Source organism: Epinephelus fuscoguttatus, linkage group LG23 (assembly GCF_011397635.1).
Source record: "Epinephelus fuscoguttatus linkage group LG23, E.fuscoguttatus.final_Chr_v1".
In the NCBI taxonomy this organism is placed as follows: Eukaryota; Metazoa; Chordata; class Actinopteri; order Perciformes; family Serranidae; genus Epinephelus; species Epinephelus fuscoguttatus.
In genome coordinates this window covers 36,795,160-36,811,614 of record NC_064774.1, presented here as the reverse complement: position 1 = coordinate 36,811,614, position 16,455 = coordinate 36,795,160, and the positions used below count along the sequence as shown (strand labels likewise).

Below are 16,455 nucleotides of genomic sequence, written 5' to 3'. Positions count from 1 at the left end.
ACATGAGCTTCTTTTAAATTCTGGTACATTTAAAACAAGTTTATGCTGTTCTCTAGGTCACAGGTTTCCAACCTGGGAGTCCTGACACCCACTAAGGGTCACCAAAGCTTCACAGGGGGTTTGGAGGCCTTCTTGATTTTAATGGGTGTAAGAAAACTTTTTTCAAAAAAAACCCCAAAAAAACTACAAGGTTGAAATTGGATTTTTGTATAGAAACAAATCTTGTTTTTCTCCAGCTCATCGAAAGACTACTTTTTAATCTGCAGTCACGTCTGCTCTTGATTACGGTGATATTGTATATATGCATGCTTCTTCCTCCACCTTAAAGCCTCTTGACTCAGTGTATCACAAAGCACTGCACTTCATCATAGGTGGTACATTTCTCACAAAGGTGGGATGGTCCTCCTTAACAAACAGAAGGGAGCACCATTGTATCTTGTTCATTTTTAAGGCTTCACTGCAAAAACTGCGGTGTTACCTCTGCTCTCTGGTTGCATTTAAATACAATGCCAGGTCTCAGGACATCGTAAATTAGTGCTACCCTATGTTCACGCTGAACTTGGTAAACATAGCTTCAAATACTATGATGCATACAACTGGAGTGGGCTCCAAAAATGTTTAAGTTGCATTCTCTTATTCAATTTGAACATTTGAAAAGGTTGAACTTATGAACTTGCACTGACACTTATAACTGCTTTTCTTGAGTGTGAAAATGTAAAATTTGCATCTGTCTATGTTTGACCTGTATATGCCATTTTTTAAACTCAACTCTCAACTCAACTTTATTTATAGAGCACTTTAAGAACAGCTGAAACAAAGTGCTGTACATAAACATAAAAACACAAGACATAAAACAAACAATTAAAAACAATAAAAACACTAAAACAATAAAATAAAGCAAAACAATAAAAACACTAAAACAAGAGCAGAGTCTCATGCTGAGTTGAAAGCCAAGGAATAAAAATGGGTTTTAAGACGAGTTTTAAATATGGACAGTGAGTGGGCTTGTGTGATGCACTAAGGATAGGTTGTTCCAAAGTTTGGGAGCACCATCTGAGAAAACTCTGTCCTCTCTGAGCTTCCGCTTGGACTTCGGTACCTCCAGGAGCAGCTGATCAGCTGACCTGAGGCACCGACCAGGAGCGTAGGGATGGAGCAGCTCAGAGAGGTAAGGCGAGAAATTAACTTTCTAATTGAACTAGCGATGCACTGATTTTGAAATTCTGGGCCGATAATGATACCAATGTTGAAAGTAACAATTTGACCAATAGTTGATAGCAATGTTTTTATATCAGTGTTTCTTGTGTTTTTATTTGTTGTCACTTTTTCTTCTTTTGTGCCAGTGAAAAACAGAAATCTACACTACAAAAAAATGATTAAACTGTTTTAAAGTCATTCAGCCCTTTGTTAAATTACCTTTGAATTAGCACAAATTCAGTAATACACATTTATGAAATAACCTTTAACATAACCTTCTTTCATACACACACAAACAAAAACGCCTTTTTACTTTCACTTCATTTTCATTTATTTATACAGGAAAGGAATTAAAAGTATCATTGGGTGTGAAAATTAAAACTGGCCTGACTCAGTTAAAAACTGTTTGTCAACAAACGTCGGCAGCTGCACAGACAATGCAGAGTAGCAGAGTGAAATGGAGTGAGTGAAATGACTGCAGGTTTATCCTTCCATCACATAGTGTTTATATGCATGTGTGAAATGTGCACTGGTCTCGTTCCAGAGCTTAGTGTAAGTGTGACAAAAAACTTTTTATAATATGCCGTAATTCCCTCTCTAATTTCTTTTTTATATTGCTGTGAAAACATCAACAAATTTCTCCTTCAAACAGCTGGATTTATTCAAGTTTCTCTCCAAAAGATACATTTTACAAGATTACACTGAACACATCATGAGAATGTTGTAATGTACCTTCGCCCAGTACTATTTTTACTGAATAGAGGATGAAGGCACCACAATGTAAATCAGTGGAGCTGTTCATTGTGGCCACCTGCTGCTCAGAGGTAATGATAACTAGCTCTCCTCCTGATTTCAACACGGGTTTACTGTTGTTGTTGTTGTTGTTGTTGTTGTGTTTTATTTTATTTCTCTCCACATACACTCCTCTCAGTAGTGTAGTGATAGCTGATGAGGTGGGTGAGTGGGTTACAGAGGAGAAGGTGGCAGACGCCAACAGACTGTGATGACACACTGAAACTTTTGTTGTTGTTTTTGTCACAGGTGCAATTTTGGCGCCCCTTGAATGGTGCCCTAGGCGGCCGTCTATATCGCCTATGGCAAGAACCGCCACTGGGTGTAGGAGCAGTTTCTGCAACACCCACCCAGAGAGATTGAGGCATTGGGTGATTTGTTGGCACCCTCTGGTGGCAACCAGTAGGAATAACAACATCAATAAGTTTGTACTAACACAGGACTCAGATAAAGCCTCCACAGCACACATATGCATGTATAACTGCATGTTTTAAGAAATGTTTTCATGAATTTATTTCCCTGGCCATTGAGTGCCCCTACAGTATCCCAGCATACCTAGGCTTTGTCTATACTTTCTATGTCAGCAGCCGGTTCTGGTAACACAAAATTTACATGAAGGTTCGAGCCACGTGGTCTTTATCAAAGATTCATAGGCAAATGAAAGATCTGAAATTAAGACTGAGATTTTAATTTCCACATATTATTTGAAAATAATGTACAATGGCAGATGCCAACTGTGTAACAATGTACAGTGTATGTGATTTTATTTGTAAACTGGACGATAGAACTTTTTTGAAGTCACAATGAAAACATGGTGTATGCATTTAAAGGGGTGTCTGATGTCATAAAAGGTTTGAGAAAATCTTGAAGGTGGTCTTGCGCTAAATACTGCAAGTTAAAGAAACATGTATCATAAGGACTGCCATAATAACCTTAACAATGAAATCTGCAGACCAAGAAGACCCATTCACTGGCTAAAGACAAAGAAGCATTCAGATCTTACCTTCAACAATCAGTATGTGTTTCTCCACAGATTCATCATAATCCCCATCAGTGACTGAAACTTGATAGCTGCCACTGTCTGTGTCGTTGAGCTTGTTGATACACACGGAGTCTGTCAGGACTCACTGTGAGAGGCGCTGCTGAACGAGAATCTAAAAACACATAAAAAGTAGACAAAGCATTAAAAAAATGAAAAAGGCCATAAAGTCAACAATCATTTGATTTCCTTGTTGGTTTTAATCTGTTTAAATGCTGGAGTATAGACACAAAGGATCACACACATGGAAACAATCCTTCAGGTTGAATGTGGATTTAATATCACATACACCTCCAAACCCTGCATATCCAACTGCATTATTACTCAACAAAACTCAGTACACACACAGTAAACTGCAGCAACTACATGCAGCAAACATGGAGTCTGTGTAGCAGGTTAAACCCTGCCCACATGATGCGCTGTGTTCGTGCCTCATGTTTTTTGGCTGCTACTTTATTCCTCTTGATTATGTCTCTGTGATAGTTCACTGATTATCTCAACCATAAACTGGCTGAACTCAATCAATCAATCAATCAATTTTATTTATAAAGCCCAATATCACAAATCACAATTTGCCTCACAGGGCTTTACAGCATACGACATCCCTCTGTCCTTATGACCCTCACAGCGGATAAGGAAAAACTCCCCAAAAAAACCCCTTTAACAGGGGAAAAAAACGGTAGAAACCTCAGGAGGAGGAACTGAGGAGGGATCCCTCTTCCAGGATGGACAGACGTGCAATAGATGTCTTACAGAACAGATCAGCATAACAAATTAACAGTAATCCACATGACACATTGAGAGAGAGAGAGAGAGAGAGAGAGAGAGAGAGAGAGCAGGTAATGACAGTATCTTACAACAACATTAATGGAAGTAATAATATTATAGTTATAGTTCTGGTTACTGCGGTACAATATGTTGAAAGTATGTATTAATACCTGGCAGTATACATGTGTGACAATAATCATATGTGTATAATAACAGAAGAAGTATGACTAATGACTAATGATGGCAGCAGCAGCAGGAGGCATCTGGCAGGACCACGGCAGCAGCACAACCACACACGTCACACTGTCCAGGCACCGCTGTGATATGAGTTAATCTGAGAGACAGTGGAGCACAAAGGCTCCGGAGAAGAAGCCGAGTTAGTGACATCCAGAATGGCCGGGTTAGCTAGATGCAGTAATAGGATACGAGAGAGAGAGAGAGAGAAGGAGAGAAGGGGCCCGTGTATTATAGGGTGGTTCTCCGGCAGACTAGGCCTAAGTCAGCCTAACTAAGGGCTGGTACAGGACAAGCCTGAGCCAGCCCTAACTATAAGCTTTATCAAAGAGGAAAGTCTTAAGTCTAGTCTTAAATGTGGAGACGGTGTCTGCCTCCCGGACCGTAACAGGAAGATGATTCCACAGGAGAGGAGCCTGATAGCTAAAGGCTCTGGCTCCTGATCTACTGTTGGAGACTTTAGGGACCACGAGTAACCCTGCGTTCTCAGATCGCAGTGTTCTGGTGGGATAATATGGCACTATGAGCTCTCTAAGATATGATGGAGCTTGACCATTTAGAGCTTTATAAGTTAACAGTAGGATTTTAAATTCAATTCTGGATTTTACAGGGAGCCAGTGCAGAGAAGCTAAAACAGGAGAGATATGATCGCGTTTCTTAGTTCCTGTTAGTACACGTGCTGCTGCATTCTGAATTAGCTGGAGAGTTTTTAAGGACTTACTAGAGCTACCTGATAATAGAGAGTTACAATAATCCAGCCTTGAGGTAACAAAAGCGTGGACCAATTTTTCTGCATCTTTTCGGGTCAGGATAGGCCTAATTTTCGCAATATTACGCAGATGAAAAAATGCAGTCCGTGAGGTTTGCTTTAAATGAGAATTAAAAGACAAATCTTGATCAAATGTTACGGTTTCTTACGGTAGTGGCAGGGGCCAGAGCAATGCCATCTAGAGAAACTATGTCATCAGACAAAGAGTCTCTGAGTTGTTTGGGGCCAAGAACAATAACTTCAGTTTTGTCTGAATTTAACATCAGGAAATTGGTGCTCATCCAAGTTTTTATGTCTTTAAGGCAATTATGGAGTTTAGTTAATTGATTGCTTTCTTCTGGCTTCATTGATAAATACAACTGAGTATCATCCGCATAACAATGGAAATTTATAGAGTGATTTCTAATGATGTTACCTAACGGAAGCATATATAGAGTAAACAGGATTGGTCCGAGCACAGGACCTTGTGGAACTCCAAAACAAACTTTAGTACGTAAGGATGGTTCATTGCGAACGTCAACAAATTGAAAACGATCAGATAAATAAGATTTAAACCAGCTTAGTGCTGAGCCTTTTAAGCCAATTAAGTGATCCAGTCTCTGCAGCAGAATTTGATGGTCAATTGTGTCAACGCCGCACTAAGATCTAATAAAACAAGTACAGAGACGAGTCCTTTGTCTGAAGCAATCAGAAGGTCATTTGTAATTTTAACTAGAGCTGTCTCAGTGCTATGATGCACTCTAAATCCTGACTGAAATTCCTCAAATAAATTATTATCCTGGAGAAAATCACACCGACTACTTTCTCAAGGATCTTTGACATAAAGGGAAGATTAGATATTGGTCTATAGTTGGCTAACACCTCTGGATCCAGGGAGGGCTTTTTTAGTAGAGGTTTAATTACAGCTACCTTAAAAGACTGTGGTACATAGCCTGTTAATAAGGATATATTGATCATATCTAATATATGAGTGTTAACTAAAGGAAAGACCTCCTTAAGTAGCCTAGTTGGGATGGGGTCTAAGAGACACGTTGATGATTTGGATGAAGAAATCACTGCAGTCAATTCTTGAAGAGAAATTGGGAGAAGCAATCTAAATATATATTAGATTTTACAGCTGTGTTTGAGGTTAGATAGGTACTATCTGAGGGCAGGAGGTCATGAATTTTGCCTCTAATAGTTAGAATTTTGTCATTAAAAAAGCTCATAAAATCATTACTGCTAAGGGCTAAGGGAATACAAGGCTCAATAGAGCTTTGACTCTCAGTCAGCCTGGCTACAGTGCTGAAAAGAAACCTGGGGTTGTTCTTATTGTCTTCTATTAGAGCTGAGTAATAGTTTGCTCTGGCATTGTGGAGGCCCCTCTTATAAGTTTTGAGACTGTCTGTCCAGATTAAACGAGATTCTTCCAGTTTGGTTAATCGCCAATTCCTTTCAAATTTTCGCGATATTTGTTTTAACTTACGGGTTTGAGAGTTATACCAAGGAGCGAACTTTCTTTGCTTTTTTAACTTCTTTTTAAGAGGAGCTACAGAGTCGAGTGTTGTTTGTAGCGAGCCTACGGTGCTATCAACAAAATGATCAATTCGGGAGAGGTTAAAGTCGGCACGGGAAACCTCTGTTACTGAAGGTATTGGTATTGAATTTAACGACGAAGTAATCTTTTCCTTAAGTTTTTCGACAGCACTATATGATAAACATCTAGTATAGTAACTGTTGCTGAGTGGCGTGTAATCGAGTAAAAGAAATCAAAAGTAATCAGATAATGATCCGATAGCGAGGGATTCTGTGGAAAGACTTTTAGGTTATCAATTTCAATTCCATACGTCAGAACTAGATCAAGGGTATGGTTAAAACAATGAGTAGGTTCATGTACACCCTGACTGAAGCCAATGGAGTCTAATAATGAGATAAACGCGGTAGCCAGGGAGTCATTATCAACGTTGACATGAATGTTAAAATCGCCTACAATAATAACTTTATCTGATTTAAGAACTAAACTGGATAAAAACTCTGAGAATTCAGATAAAAATTCAGAATACGGGCCAGGAGCACAGTACACTATAACAAATAAAAGTGGCTGCGAGGTTTTCCAGGTCGGATGTAAAAGGAAGAACGAGGCTTTCAAATGAATTATAATCTAGTTTAGGTTTAGGACTGATTAACAGACTAGAGTTAAAAATGGCTGCAACTCCCCCTCCTCGGCCGCTGCCTCGAGGAATGTGGGTATTATTATGACTGGGAGGAGTGGACTCATTTAGACTGACATATTCATCTTGACACAGCCAGGTTTCAGTGAGACTGAGTAAATCAATATGATTATCTGATGTTAATTCGTTTACTAACACTGCTTTAGACGATAGAGACCTGATATTTAACAGTCCGCATTTAATTCTCCTGTTTTGTCTTTCTGTCACAGAAGAGGTTTTAATTTTTATGAGGTTGTTATGCACAACTCCTCTTTGTTTAATTTTAGATTTAGATAATTTAGGCGGTCTGGGGACAGACACCGTTTGTATAAAACTATTAAAACTATGGCTGGGTAACTGAACTAGAAGCTCAGAGAGGCGTTTAGGACTGCGACTCTGAGTCCTGGTCTCAACTCTGGGTTGTCAGGGATTTAAATTACTAATAAAGTTTGCCAGGTTCCTAGGAATGAGAGCAGCTCCATCCAAAGTGGGATGAATGCTGTCTCTCCTAATAAGACCAGGTTTTCCCCAGAAAGTTTGCCAATTATTAACGAAACCCACATCGTTTGCTGGACACCACCTGGACAGCCAGCGGTTAAATGATGACATGCGGCTAAACATGTCATCACTGGTCAGATTTGGGAGGGGTCCAGAGAAAACTACGGAGTCCGACATCGTTTTTGCATATTCACACAGCAATATTAATTTTAGTGACCTCCGATTGGCGTAACCGGGTGTCATTGACGCCGACGTGAGCCTGGACTGTATGTGTTGTTAACTGTTTTAAAAGCTAGACTTGGCTTCTGTTGAGTTTGAACAGTATCTCAACACCGAGTTTAACGCGACAGACTAAAAGGAAATTAAGCTTCTTACTGTCTTGCTGAGCACGGAGGACTTCACCCAGCGGACTCACAAAACACTGGACATATTTTTATTAAAGCAACAAAATCTGTCAAGTTTCAGATTGTGTGTTAGAGACGTTTCCAGAGGTGTGACAGGCGGCAGGCTCCGGTCTGTGTGACCGACCTCCGGGCAGCCGAGCCGGTGCTGACCCTGCAGAGACCCTGACTCAGACCATGTTCCACAGGGGACCGTTGGTGCGGGGCTGTGTCTCTCAGTGAGTCCTCACATACTGCCCATGGCGGTCGGGAGTCGGGCTCAGTCGGAGGTTTGGGTTGATCAGAAGTTAATTAACACTTTATCTTACTTTGGGCTATGATCTGAGATCAGTGCAGGGACTCAGGTCAGCTCCTGTCTGACTCTCAGTGAACCTCTTCATCATCTGTCTGAGTTAAAGAGGAAGAGGAGGATGGAGACAGGAGTCAGGTCTCACCTGGGCGAGATCTTCGTCCACCCGCTGTCCAACCCCGGAGCTGCGGGGATCTGTCCAGAGATGCTGGAGGTGGCGGAGGAGGCGAGCCGGGCCGGAGATTTCAGCCTGGCGGTGGAGATCTACAGCTCCCAGCTGTCAGACCTCCAGCAGCCGGACCGGGCTGTGTCTGAGGAAGGCCGACTCTCTGATGATATCGATGATATACAGTATCAAACTCTGTATAATGAGAAAACATACAAACGCATATGCAAATATAGCTTTCAATACACAACAACATACTGTCGAACTGTCAAATACATAATAAACAAAAGCATTTAAAAACAGCTGGAGCTGGACAAACATATGATACTCTGTTCCTCTCACTACATGTTCCTTAATCTGTATCTGTCAAACAAATAAAGTCACTTATGTACTCACAGAATAACAACAGCACGCAGAACAAAGTCAGCCCCATCCTCACATCGAGCACTGACACTCTGCACTCAACAAGAAACAGAAGGACTGACACTGGAGCTGGACAAAAGAAAAGAGAACTTACATACCTAATATGTATAAATAGTACATGAGACCAGACCTTTCCCACATCTTCTTTTTCTGAGGCCTCACAACACTTTGGGTTTGACCACATATGTTGACAGTCCCACACTTCCTGCCCAACCACTGCAGGTAGCATGCAGGGACGTCACACGGTCACAGCATTTTAGACAACACTAGTATTGCACTAAGTAGTTCATAATTATAACACATAATTGTTGGGCATTTTGCATTTTTCATAGTTGTGTGTTGTGTTTCTACACAGAGAGCAATGATGGAAATGATCAACTGAACTATAGTGAAATAATCCCTATTTACAGTATTCTCAGAGTTGTGGGTGTAAAAATACTTATAGATCAGGATGAGTTCATGTTTTGGAAGATTTTTTATGACCTCATATGTCAGGTCATTGCCTGGCCCTCTCGTTCCTCTGACCTAAGTCCAACTGAGCACCTATGTGACGTTATGTATCAGTGCATCCGTTGCCGCCATGTGCCGCCACAGTCTGTCCCGAAACCATCTGCCATCAGGAGCGTGCCCAGATGTTGCTGTGAGTGCATACAGGCACTTGGGGGCCGTACACACTACTGATACACCACCAGAGATAGTTGCAGTCAACACCACAGTGACAGCAGGTTTTATTGCTCTGTTTATAATCATATGCATTTTACCTTCCAGGTTAACTACATGATATTTAAAATGCACAGCTACCCTGAAGACATTATATTCCTAAAGTAATCTGTTGCTGTGTGCAGAACATTGTGGTGTTAATGGGATGATGTCGTTGTCTAAATGTGTATGCAGCAACACATTTTGTAGGTGTGAAAAGGAAGTGAAGGAGGGTTAAATGACCTCATACTGACAAGTGGACTCTGCTGGTGAAAAATTACATTCATTTCATTTCATTCCATTCCTTTTTATGTTTACATGCAGCCCTTCTTTTAATATCCTTCTCTGAGCTTTATTGTGACAACAATGTGATCTCAGCTGTTGAGACAGTTGTATTTTCTGATTAAATCAGCATTGCACAATGGCAGTTCAACATATGTGGTCAAACCCAAAGTGTTGCATATTTGAAATGTAAGTTCTCTTTTTTTTCTTCCTGGTACAGTGTCAGTCCTTCTGTTTATTAGAGGCGGACCCCTTCTAATAAAACAGAGTGCAGAGTGTCAGTGCTCGATGTGAGGATGGGGCTGACTTTGTTCTGCGTGCTGTTGTTATTCTGTGAGTACATAAGTGACTTTATTTGTTTGACAGATACAGATTAAGGAACATGTAGTGAGAGGAACAGAGTATCATATGTTTGTCCAGCTCCAGCTGTTTTTAAATGCTTTTGTTTATTATGTATTTGACAGTTCAGCCAGTTTATAATGTCTTAAGTATCAATCTTTATTACAGCGCTGAATACACTCTCGACTGTGGACACACTGAAGGTGACTGAACAATTTTCTGTCTTTTCTGTTTTGGGGTTTATTCACTATTTATTCACTATATTTGATCAATATATGTATCATTTCATGTAGCAGTTATGATGTGACTAAAGCAGTGATTAAGAGTGTGTCATTACATGTTCCTCAGACAATTTTTTTAGGGTTTGTATGTTGACTGTGTATCTGTTATATGTTTGCGTGGGTTTGTAGACGCTGAGCTGATCACTGAACCCAACTCACCCTATTTATTTAGTGGAGAGTCTGTTACCTTCATATGTGACATGAGAGAAGGAACAGACACTGACTGGCTTTACACATTCAACAGGAACGGTCGACCAGTTGTCTCCTTCAATACAGACAACTGGTACTCACTCCCTAGAAGATAATAGTGAATAATAGACAAATAATAAAAATGTATTCTAAACCAAGCACAAAGACCTGTGGCCACTCTGAGAGCAGGCAGGACAACAGTACCAGTAGGGGGCACTCTGACACTGAACTGTTCTGTGGAAGGCTCTGCTGGATGGAAATATGACTGGTTCAGACGTTCCTCAGATTCCCATGAAACTATAATCCTTACCAATGGTGAACAAAACATCAGTATCTCACAAGATGGTATCTATCAGTGTCGGGAAGGAAGAGGAAAGCTACTTTACTACACAGAGTACAGTGATCCAGTTAGTAGTAGTTACTAGTTGGCAAAATGACATGAAAAACAACATGCAGTAACAATAGGTTACATTGTGTATTCATAAATTTTGATTAAGACTAACACTGAAAATGTTATGTTTTATCTTTTCTAACTTGTGCATAAACAGTCACAAACAGAGCTGTTGTGACCCTGCGACCCAACTGGCCTGAGATATACTATCTGGAGACGATCACACTGACATGTGAAATTGAGGATGGAGGCGCTGAGTGGAAGTATGAGTGGACGACACCCGCTCATACAGACCTGAAAACAAAAGGAAAACATGATTACATATGCTTTGTCATCACACAGTGGAGACTACAGGTGTGTGGGCACACTGAAACATGAAAAGTCTTCAACAGAGTGGAGTGATGCTTTCACATTGAGAGTATCTGATTGTAAGTCACATGTCATCAGTCGTCATCTTTATTTTGGTCCATGTATTCTTAGACAGTGCACCTTAACATTTGAGTTATGATACAAGCAGTGCATGTAATGCACCAACAACACACCAAAACATGTCTTCATTCTGTGAAATCACTTTCCAACAGATAAACCTCAGCCTGTCCTCACTGTGTCTCCATTATGGCTGAGTCCTGGAGCCTTAGTAACTCTGAACTGCAGTGTTGAACATCCATCTGCAGGATGGAGGTTCTTCTGGTATAAGGCTGTTCCCAAACTGTCAGACAACTCCTACAGCTATGAGCTGATACCTGGCAGCATCAATGGGACTGAACAGGATTCCTACATTGTTGATGGACAGACACACACAGCAGGATATGTGTGCAGAGCTGGAAGAGGAGATCCAGTGTATTATACTCATTACAGTGGACCTAAGTTTGTCTGGTCTGGAGGTAGGTTTAGTTTGAGTTTTCCAAACTACTGTACTAATAATTTTAACATGAGTGAATCTCATGACCTCCTTTTCATTTTTACACATGCTTAGTTTAAATCCATAACTCAATCTTATAAGATATTATTATTATAATATTCATTTATTTCTGTGTTAACTTTTATCTAAAGACATTGTAAATTAAGAATGCCACCAATACACAGATCTTGAAAATAAAGTTTTTCTTCAATATGTATTGTTGTAAAACATTGAGATACATTTATTTTCTTTCCTTCCATCCATTTCTTCAGCGTCCCTTTCCTCTGCTCTTTTTTCCTGTTTTTATTTTCATGTATTTTTTTACCTCCTTCAGTTTATGTTTGCTTGTTTCCTTCTCTCTGTCCCTCAAACCTTTAAATACAGGACTTTTAGTTGTAATGGGGTATTTGTCTGGTCTGGTGTTGCTGCTTTTATGTAATGGTGCTTTACTGTGGCACTTTAACATCCAACTATTCTCTCCAAAATGCATTTTAGGCATCAATTATATACTCACTTTTTATGTTTGCTCTCTTCTTCCTCTCTTCATGTTTTGGGATAAACATGGAGGTTATGTACCCAGAGAGCTGTACTTCAATTTATGCACCCTTGTATTAGTGCATTGTAGCCTGAAATAACAAAATGATTAAATCCACATTAAACCTGAAGGATTGTTTCCATGGAGGAATTTTAAATTTATTATATACCTGTACTGGTGTGATCCTTTGTGTCTATACTCCAGCATTTAAACACATTAAAACCAACAAGGAAACCAAATGATTGTTGACAGTATAGCCTTTTAAATGTTTATTTTTGTCTGCTTTTTATGTGTTTTTAGATTCTCATTCAGCAGCGTCTCTCACAGTGAGTCCTGACAGAATGCAACACTTCAGCAGAGAGCCTGTGTCACTGAGCTGTGAGGGAAACTCTGCTGAGTGGAGAGTGAGCAGGTTTTCTGTAGATGGCTACCTGAGACACTGTTCTTCCTCTTCTTCCTGGGGGACCATGACTGGATCCAGATGCAACATGGACCGTTACTGGCAGAGTGGAGTCTACTGGTGTGAGTCTGAAACAGGACAGTTCAGCAATGCAGTCAACATCACTATACAGTGTGAGTCTTAATTCATTTAAAAGATTTTGTTTCTGAAGTATTTTAACATTCTGTTACATAGTTTTGAAAATCTGAAGGTGACTAACATTATACAAACTGATTTTCAAAATGAGTGAAACTTGATGACCTTTAAAAGAGCTCATCAGCTTTGGTTCATTCAAGTATAATTTCTTAATATTATCCAAGATATTGTCAGATGGATTTTATTGCTCACTGACATCTTTATGACAATAATCATCTAACATTAATTTTACTTGAAGTACCAGAGTTTTGAAGCTCTACCAGTCTGTAGCACACTGCCATAAAATCCACATTGGCTGCCAACAAATACCAATAATAATGAACGTTAATGTATGAATACATAAAAATGTTATTAAAGCTGTAATTAAACCACGTACAACACCCTAGTGCCATATTTTCCAGCCTGACGAAGGTTGGCTTCTTGGTTAAATTGACATTTTCTGAATGTAATTTCCACAAAAGTCAACATTTTATCTAAAAAATGTCACATCCCCAGTCACCAGCAGCTGAAATGAAAGGACTTGTTTAAAGGTCCAGTGTGTAGGATTTAGGGGCATCTATTGGCAGAAATGCTGTATAGTATTCATAACTATGTTTTAATTGGTTTATTATCATCTGAAAAAAGAGTCACTTTGTTTTCGTTACCTTAGAATGAGCTGTTTATATCTACATACAGCCACAGTAGTTCTCCTACAGGCTTGGTCAAAGGAAGAAGTTTCAGTTCGACAACCTCACCGCTGGATTCCACTAAATCCTACACACCAGACCTTTAAGGGTGATCTGCACTGAAATTACAGTGTTACAGTACATCAGTGAGCAACACTGAAACAAGCACTATAATCTTTTTGTTGGTTTGATGACAGAAAGATACATTTACAGTAAGACAGGGATTTCTCAGTTACTGCATGCAGCTGTAAAATTAATTCAAACATTTATTTTCATAATGTTACATCAGCTTGTTTGCTGCACCAGCTGATCTCTGCAACCAAATCTTTGTATTCTTTAATCTTTTACAGACGGTAATATTACCTGATGAGCCCTGTCCATCCTGTTACTGAGGGAGATTCTGTCACTCTTGGCTGCAAATTGAGGACAGAAAAAGTTCCTTATAATGTGGATTTCTATAAAATGACAAACTCATCCAAAATGTTACTGGAGGGGAGCTGACTATCTCTGCAGTGTCAAAGTCAGATGAAGGCTTTTATAAATGTAGAGGAAAAGATTCATCACAAGGTCGGCAGAATTGGACGTCACCAGAGAGTTGGATGTCAGTAAAATGTGAGTATGATTCAAAACACAATCTTTATTTGTCAGCTGTGTTACGGTCTGAGTTAGAAAAGTCATCACTAAATTAGAAGATGGGTAAGTTTCAGCTGAGTTTACCTGCAAGTTTGTTGTTAGATATTAGTTTTATAAACTAGGGCATTAAGTGATGAAACACAGAAATAAACTAGTAAATACATGTTAATAAATTAACTGTATATTACTTCATATTACTTATTCTTTTGAGCCAAAGAAAAGTTTTCATCAAATAACAGGTTAGACTGAGAAGTTTTTACTGTGTGTTTATGTGTGAATCTAAATGTACATGGTGTGTGATCAGGGTTTATGAGTGTATGTGTTCTAATATTTGTACATTTATTTATGAGTCAGTACTTGTAATTACTAATATAATATTTATTATAGCAGCGTCAGGCCTGAACAAAGCTCTCCATTTCCTGTGCTGTTGATTGTTGGGCTGGTTGGTGGAGTGTCACTGATTCTTCTCCTGCTGCTGTTTGTGTGTCGCTACACAAAGTCAAAAGGTGAGATCTTTTCCTGCTGATATCAGATTGTGATGTAATCACATGTACTGTAAATAACAACAATTTGCAATACTAAACAATGTCACAGTTAATGTCTTTTTTTTTCTTTTGTTACAGATTCATGCTTCATGAGGTCGGTCCAACACTCTCTTCTCTCATTCTGAACATAACAGCAGCACATTACATGTTCCTTATTAAACCCACTGTATTTACTTCATGTTTTGGGCCCACCAGGTCTCAGAGCACCAATCAGGGTCCTGCTCCAGACCACATGATCAACCAGGATGAAACTCAAGGCAGAGAGTATGCTTCTCTTCTCCACGGTCAGCCTTAATCCTGATTCATGTTATGATTTATCATTAAATCTAAGACTAACATTTTTAGTTTTGATTATCTGTTTTAGAAGATTAGGAATTCCTACATGATGGGATTAAAATGATGAATAGCTTGGCTTGATTTTCTGTTCTGTAGGTGACGTCTGTCTCTACGAAACAATCAGAGGCTCTGAAGAACCTGAACATGGTACAGTAGATACTTTTTGTTCAACATGGAGCAGAAATAATAGAGTTGGTTAAAGGACTGATTTTAAATGAAACCAGGGATGTCACATATTCTGTAACTGATCTTAAAAACACTGATTGCTAAGAGGGCTGCATGCTTCATTTTATGTGGTGAGAATGACGTGCAAAAGTTGAGATGCTTGTGTAGGCCAGTGTACCCTGAATACAGTACAGTAACTTGTCTTTTCATGAATTCATCTTATTCTTTTAACAGGGAGGAATAATGAGCCAGAGGAGAACGAATACTCAAATGTGACGACAGGATCAGCTGCAGTTTGTTCCAAATAACAGCAGAAGTTTGAAATATTTGCAATTGAAATTGTAAAATATTATAAATCTTTGGGCCTCTGCCTGGATACTAGACTCACTTTTAAAACCCATGTAGAACAACTATCAAGCAAACTGAGGGTCAAAATTGGATTTTTGTATAGAAACAAATCTTGTTTTTCTCCTGCTAGTTGAAAGACCATTGTTTAATCTACAGTCACGTCTGCTCTTGATTATGGTGATATTGTATATATGCATGCTTTCACTACGGTACATAATGAAGTAAGAATCTGTTTATTTTCCAGATCTGTATATTGGTGGCATCCTCAGTTTACCATGTTTTAAGTTAAAAATGTTAACTAATAGAAATAAATAAATATTAATCATGAGACATTGATGGTTTGTAGCTCAAAATGTAATGCAGTTGTCATACAAGACGCCATTCCTACGCTGTTTTCACAATCATGTCATTTTGTTTTTATTTTTACATGCAGCCCTTCTTTAATATCCTTCTCTGAGCTTTATTGTGACAACTATGTGATCTAAGCTGTTGAGACAGTTGTATTTTCTGATTAAATCAGCATTGCATTGTACCCTGGTTTTTGTTTGTTTATTTCTCAACCCTCATTAAAAATCTTCCAAAATATCTTCTGTATACTATAAATAGCTTCTGTATTTTGAAAGTATGGTTGACCCTTTTCATGTATCAATAAACTTTTGTTCCAATACTTTGCTGTTGCCAGTGTTTTTAATTGTTCTTAAATGATTTCCTGTACATAAGCAGTTTATTTGTTTTTCTTCTCTCTGATTGTAGTGATCCAGTAAAGTCATGCTTTTGTTAGACATA

General features: G+C 39.1%; 1 pseudogene; it reads left to right on the top strand.

Moving 5' to 3' along the window:
* LOC125883469 (Fc receptor-like protein 5) overlaps positions 1-15,629 on the top strand; it is a 40,490-nt pseudogene extending 24,861 nt beyond the window's left edge.
* The last annotated feature ends 826 nt before the right edge of the window (positions 15,630-16,455 follow it).